The sequence below is a fragment of the Tupaia chinensis genome, unplaced genomic scaffold (assembly GCF_000334495.1).
Source record: "Tupaia chinensis unplaced genomic scaffold, TupChi_1.0 Scaffold000094_1, whole genome shotgun sequence".
NCBI lineage: Eukaryota > Metazoa > Chordata > Mammalia > Scandentia > Tupaiidae > Tupaia > Tupaia belangeri.
Genome location: NW_006159556.1, coordinates 5,958,014 through 5,965,482, shown reverse-complemented (window position 1 = coordinate 5,965,482; position 7,469 = coordinate 5,958,014). Strand labels below are relative to the sequence as shown.

At 38.8% G+C, this 7,469-nt stretch overlaps 1 protein-coding gene across 1 annotated transcript in view; it reads right to left on the bottom strand.

Moving 5' to 3' along the window:
• The window catches only part of WDFY3 (WD repeat and FYVE domain containing 3), a 258,678-nt gene extending 252,725 nt beyond the window's left edge, over positions 1-5,953 (bottom strand). Inside the window, exon 1 of the mRNA XM_014585831.2 lies at positions 5,850-5,953. The gene's annotated coding sequence lies outside the window, so the exon portion shown is untranslated. The remainder of the gene's footprint in view (positions 1-5,849) is intronic.
• Between the last annotated feature and the right edge of the window lie 1,516 nt (positions 5,954-7,469).

Sequence of the window (7,469 nt, the reverse complement as noted above, 5' to 3'; positions counted from 1 at the left end):
ACGCAAGAGAGTCAAAGCCTCCTATAAGTCAATATCCCCCTATTTTCTGGTTGTACTGAAAAATAACCAGTAAATTATTTCACCTCTTACAAAGAAGCATTTACACTTAAATGGGATGAGTTGGGATTCTTTCCTTAAAAATGTTTCTAGAGCTACTAAAAAACTTGCATTTACAAAATAGTTGATAAAAATATTCCTCTGGATTGTACAAGAAGGAAGACAGGGACCACTGATAAGACATGGTATATGATATTACTCAGACTTGACTTCTTTCTCGCCTGCTTCATCAGAGGGTGGACTCTCCTCATTTTTAGTTTCTCCATTTACTACAGGTAAATCTTCTTTAGTGTCTCGGTTGGCCACTTCAGCCTGTTTCCCCTTTGCTCCCCTTTTCCCTTTTGTTTGCACTCTTTCGTCTGAAGATTTATCCTCCCCTGAAGCCTTTTTTGGCTTCATCTCCAGTTTTGCAGGAGGTTTAGCCGACAACCTCTCTGATCTCCTCTTGGGCTCTCCCTTGGCCATCCCCTCGGCTGAGCTGACCTTCCTCTTGGGCATCTTGGCTGCGGACAGGGTGCGTGCTGGGTGCCTGATAAGGCTGCAACGCGCCTAGAACCTTTGTGGAGTTGAGTGGATAAACCCTACCGCTCCTCCTGCTGCTGGAGCTGCTGGAACTCACTGCGGGGGCGGTGGGCGAACCGGAAGGAACTCTTCTTCTACATTATTTATATTGTCAGTCAATGTCTTTGTTTTCATTTACATAAAGCCCCCAAAATAATGTGCTCAAGCAAAGTTAAAGCTGACGTCTGACCAAATTAAGGGCAAGATGTTTGAGTAGGAGACCTCCTCCTTGAAGGGACTGCGGTGTGTCCATTCCCTCTGGGAGATGATTTTCTGCTTTCTCTGTCTCTCTCTCTCTCTCTGGAGAGCACATGCACCCTATAGCAAAAAATCTCTTTTTTAAAAAAAAAAGATGACGACTTTCTCTTAAATTCCATATTTCTCTTAACATACACATAGATCTTTTTTTCTAAAAGGAGGAGTTTTGCATTCTTAAGACTGCTACTGAGCATGCACAGTTATCTCACAGACAGAATAATGTAGATAAAAAATGCCATTTAGTCATAAACTGAGGCACAAGCAAGGAGCACTCACATCACCACAGGGAACATAGGACCAGCATGACATGTCCTCGTAAGACTATGACAGGAGCAGCCAGCCCCTCTCCCCACTCACAACCTAACAAAACGAAAAACAGGAAAGCAGCTAGTGGTGGACAAAATTTAAAAAGAAAATACAAACTTAGTATCTCAGCATTCCTAAGTTTTAGAAATGTATTTACTGACTATAATATATTTCCTCAGGGGGCCAGGAGGTGGTGTACTGACTGAGGCTCTGGACTTCCACATGGCCAACCACAGTTCGAGTCCCAGTTCCAGACCCAGGAGCTTGAAACTCATATCAGGCACCAGTGTGCATGAATGCCCAAGATTCTGAGACGAGCATGGCGAGAAGGGATTCCCTCTCACTGTCTCTGTCTCTCTCTGGTGAACGCACGAGCCTTAAAGCAAAAACCTCTTAAAAAAAAAAAAAAAAGGAAAGGAAAAAAGAAAATCACATCTGTCATGTGTGCATGTGTGCTCAAAATTCTGAAAACAGAATAAAGGAGAAGAGATTGCAGTGTGGCCATTCCCCTGGGAGGTGAGTAAAAATAGCACACTATTCCCTCCATTTTCTTTTTTGCCCCTCTTTTTCATCTTAAGTCAGAAATGTATGCAATGTCAGTAAGTTCATATGCTCTTATGCAAACTCTATACTTTTGAAAATAACATCAATATGCTAATAAAATGTATGATCAATCAACTAAACCTATCATTAGCTGTGGGCCCTGTTTGGTTTATATTGTAACCTTCAAAAATTCAGAAGTAAAACTGAAGTTGATGTTTGTAACAACAGCAGCTAACATAACTCAGTTTTTACTGACTATGTGACAGCACAGGGCCAAGCTCTTTGTGCTTCTATTGTATTATATTAATTACTATTAAAAACCCAATTTACAGATGAGGAAATACTAAAAAGTTAGGAAATCTGTCCTGGAACAATTAGCTATAGGCAACAATATCATGATTTAATTCAATAAATATGGGTAAGTTTGGGAATTTAACCAAAACCAAATATTTTACATTGTAGTTTTTCACTCTCATATCTGCTTTTAATATTTCATAAAATTTTTTTCTACCATACTCTTGATAAAGATTGTTCTGTCCCTAAAACAAGCACCACCCAAGGGCTAATCAGGATTTTTTAAGAAATCAATTCACGATGTGGGCATACAAACCTGAGGCTTTATTCACTAAACCAAAAGTCTCCAGAAAAAGAAAAAGAAAAAATTTCACAATAGGAAATAAAATGGTGATTAAAATGATCAGTGATTCTAATCCTGAATAGTTAAAGTATTGCTTCTTGAAATAAAGGAAAACTGAATTAAAATTTAAAGTCCTAAAGCTATTTAGTAAGGTTATTTCATCTTACAATTTAATTTTTTCTGATTACAAAAGCCTTTTATACCTGACAATCTGAACTTCACATTAAGTGCATTTGTCCATTTATACTTTCTTGAATTCTCTTAAGAATTCATCGACACAGACTTTCATTTCTGAGTTATGTTTCCCTAAACCGTTTTTGTTACAGAGTCTAAAAAAGGAAATGGAGATAAAAGTTATGCTTTTTTTTTTTGGTAAGAATGATGTACTTTGTTTACAAACCCATATAATGCAAAACAGTGATAAACTTCTGTTTGAAGTCTAAGACTAAACTTTCTGAATATAAAACAATGTATGATGCTTCTGCTTGGCCTATTTTCTTCTTTCTTCTTTTGTACACACTACAGAAGGCAACTTCAAAGATGGCTCCCAATGATCTCACCTCATGGTAATAATACCCTGCTGTAACCCTCTCTCTTTGACCGTGGTCTGGGTCTAGTACCTCACCCCTAAGGAACAGAATTTGGAACAGCGACAAGATGCCACTGCAATTACGTCACAAAAACACTGTGCCTTTCACTGTGCTTACCCTCCCTTGCTAGCTGGGTCTAATGGAAGTTAGACTTCCATGCTGCGAGTTGCTCAATGGAAAAAGGTCACATAGAAAGGAAAACTGAGGTTGGCTTCCAGCAAACAGCCTACCCAAAGAACTGGGGCCTTGGCCCAACAATCAGTAAAGAACTAAATGTTGCCCACAATCACCTGAGTTAATTGGAAGCTGCTCACCTCCCATGACCTTCAGATGAGACCACAGCCCTGGGACATATGGTGACTGCAGCTTTGTGAGAGACCCTGAGTCAGAGGACTCAGCAAAGCTGCACTCAGATTCCTGATCAACAAAGACTGAGATAATCTTTGCTGTTTAAGCTGCTATGTTTTGGAGTGAATTCCTATATAGTGCTACAGGTTGAACTGTGTTCCTCTAATACTCATATATTGAAATCCTAACCTCAGTACCTCAAAATGCGACCTTATTTGGAGACAGGATCTTTACAGAGGTAATCAATATGAGGTCATTAGGTGGGCCCACTATAGCTGCCGTCCTTATAAAAAGAAGTCTGGGCACAGAGACATCCATAGAGGAAAGCTGATGTAAAGAGACAGGACAAAGATGACCATCTATAAGCCAAGAACAGAGGCCTGGAACAAATCCTTCCCTCATAGGCCTCAGAAGGAACCAATCTTGACAACACCTTGCTTTCAGACTTTGAGCCTCTAGACCATGAGACAATTAATTTATTTTTAAACCACCAAGTTTGTGGTACAGCAGCCCTAACAGACTAATACGTGTAGTGATAGATAACTACAAAACATACTTAATTCAAAGTAACTTTTATCAATGGTAACAAAATTGGCCTCCGCATGGACTCAAACAGATGCCCGAAAGTCTTTATTCAGAAAAAAGGTTTTATTCCATATCAAAAAATCTTAAAGCCACACATATTTAGTGAGCTATGTGACCCTTGCAATCATATGATCTACTTCATTCATTTCAAAATGGATGATGATGATGATGTACCAGAAACTGTTCTGAACAGTTAACATATTTTTCTTCCCCACAATAATCCACTATCACCTACTCCATTTTGAAGAAACTGATGTCTAAAAGCTCAAATCACACAACTGGTACATGGCCATGCCAAGATTCAAATAAATTGGGGTGAACAGAGAGATTTACCCAAAATCATAGTTGGCAGCTGAACTGGGACTAAACCTAATGATGCTTTCTCCTACAGTCAGATCTGTTTTCACAAAAAAGTAAAATAATAAAGCCTTTCTTGGGTCAGCTGGTGATGTGGTGGTCAAAGAGCTGGATTCACACATGGCTGACCATGGTTGGAGTCCTAGATCTACAGGTTTGAAACTCAGGTTGTACGTGTGTGCGTCCCAAAAATCTCAAGAGAATGGAGGAGATGGCCATGGCCATCTCTCCTGGAGGTTGATTATTCACTTTCCCTCTCTCTCTCTCCTACCAGTTCACAAACCCTAAGGCAACAACGTAGAAAAGAAAAAAAAAGAAGATAAAAAGCCTTTCCTTTTGCCTGCTTCATCTATTGTTTGTATTATAACACTACTTCCTCAGAAACACATATTTGATTATCTATCTGTCCTCCTCCCCTAATGCTCTTCTTATATTTATGTTCATCTTTTCTTAAGTACTAGAACTCTAAGCTTTCACTTACAGAGTTTGAGAAATACAACATCAGCTTAATCTTTGATCCCAATTAAAATGCAAACATATCTGAAAGGAATACTACTATACTGTCTTATTAGCAATCTGCATTTTAGTAGAAATAAGTTCGACCCTGTCTGAAAATAGGTTTTGAAACAAAAACAGCCAATGAATAATTTAAAAATGACCCAGCCCTAAACCACAACTTTTCAAGTCTTCTGACTGACGAATTAGAGTCTGTTCCGTAACTCTGGGCTGGAGTACTGCAGAGCTGTCCTTTCTTTGGGAGTCTGAAATGCAAGATATAAAGCTTGGGAGGTGGTGGCAACCACCCTTCCCATCACAAAGAATGAAATGTGCAGAGAGCCAGTTCCCAAAGAGACAGAAAAGAATGAGAGGAGCCTGGCTGAGAGCCTGCGGGAAACCCGACTGTGTGTGTCCTGGGTTCTCACTGGGCAGAGCAGGGGCATTTCTGAGCTCGGATCCCATGGTGTCTCCTGGGACTCTCCCAAAAATCTGATAATTTCTTTTTGGTTAAGCTATTGTAGTGTGAATTCAGTCAACAACAATTGACACAGAAGTAACATGGTTTGAAAGGTACCCTCTCTAAGCTGAAGACTGTGAATGTAAAAAATAAACAACTTTTCAGTAACAACCAAGTGAAGTAAAACACTGACACCAAGGTTATTAGGTAATCACTGAGGTGCTGTTAAGTGTCTCAAAATATCCCTTAAACTAGTCACTACAATACAAATACAAAGATTTAACAGTTCCAAACCCTGTTTTTACAAAACAACTAGATTTTTCCAGTGGGGGGGAGAAGTAATGCTTTAAAAACAAGAGTTTATTCTATATAGATACCTACTATAAAAGTAAAACTATTTAAAGCTAGAATTGAAACTGAAGATAGTTTATTCCAATGCACCGTCCCCCTCTTTTTTTTTTTTTTTTTTTTTTTGGTGCAGAAAGAAAAAAAGAAAGACAACTTTCCCAAATTGATCCAGCCATCATTGATAAAAGAGGACTGAATCCCAGCTTTTCTGCAATGGCCTGGATACTTTTCAGTGATGCAGCAAAGACCATCACATTTTCTTAACGGTTCCTTATTTGATAGACGAAACAATCCTTGAACTGACCTGATTCTCTGTTCTGGGCTGGCATGAACCTGCGTGGGAACAATAGGAATGGCAGGCACTTTCTTCCTGGAGCAGATGTGGAGAAGTGGTATGCCTGTGACGATGGAAAAAAAAGAAAAGAAAACCGTGTTTATGTTCAGAATAGAAACAGACTCAACATTAAGAGTTGTTCATTTTCTTCTGATACTCTGTCTCTGTTTATTGCTTTACTTGTATGATAACAGAACACATAATGATTTTGGTTTTTTGTTTTGTTTAGTTTTTAAGAGATTGTTATAGGGCACGTGCATTCACCAGAGAGAGAGAAAGTGAGAAATCACCCCCCAGGTGCATGGGCACATCACAATCCCTGCTCCATTCTCTCAGGATTTTGGACACGCATACACACATTCCCGGCATGAGTTTTAAGGCACCAGGTCCATGACTCAAATCACGGTTGACTACAGAAGATCATAACCAGGATCATAACCATTATGCCATCTGCTGGTCCCCACATAATGATTTAACAGAGACAAAATTTGCTATTAAAATATAAGATCATGACAAATATAAGACAAACACAAGATTGTTAAAACTAGTCTCAATGGACCACCTACTTCGGCTTCTTTACTGGTAAGGAAACTGAGACCTTGGGAGTTAGACAAAAAAATCAAGGGCAACAGTTACTTATTGGCAGAGGCATGTTCAGAACCCAATTCCCAATTCCAGTCCAGTATTCTCTTGTACATAGCAGATCATACTGCCTCTTTTTTGAAGAGGGGGAAAAAAAAAAAAGAACAAAACGTGATTGCTCTAGGTGTATTAGTAAGCATCTAAAGATAAACTGGTATGAAGCTGAACTGATCTCCTCTAAATTAAAGTCAGAAAAATCCCTTCCTCACTGAAAATACATACTCTAGCCTGAAGTTATACACTGGGTTGTTGGAAAAGCCGTGATGTGTTGTTATTCTCTGCAAAAACACATCATGGCTTTTCCGATGGCCCAATAGCATGGCTTTTATAGAAGATTTTAAAAGTTTTATTTACTATTTGATGTGTCAATATGACAACACAAACATGTTCCTGGTTGTTCTTAACTCTGTTCTCAACAAGTTCTATGGTTTTAGTCAATTGTTTCTTTGGTCCCAAAGCTCCTTTATTCGAAACTGAGGAGCTTGGACTAAGTCCCAGAGGCCTTTGTACTGTAAAATGTATGCCTAAATATGGCTTCATCTTTAGCAACATTCTGCTTTTCTAATCAACTATTTGTTTCTGTCACAACTTTATTTGCTAGTCTTTTTGATCATATTATTGTAACAGTTCAAACAAATCAGTAAAGTTGCCTTCAGATATACAGTAAACATTCAAAAACCTACCCAATGATAATCTAATTTTGCTGTCTATCCTGCTCTCTGGCCAGTTCTTATTTGATAAGAACTCAGACAGACATGGAAGGAAAAGAAATCTTTAAAAGTTTACCTCTTGGGTTGCTCCTAAGAACTATCTTGAATTATTTTATCTTGATCCAGTTATGCATCTAGCAAGTTTTTACTAAGTGACCTGTCAGAGGCAGTCACACACAGGCGTAATGAGATAGAAAGCTTTACAGCAAGATACTGCTAGTGAAATACTGTCAGCAGG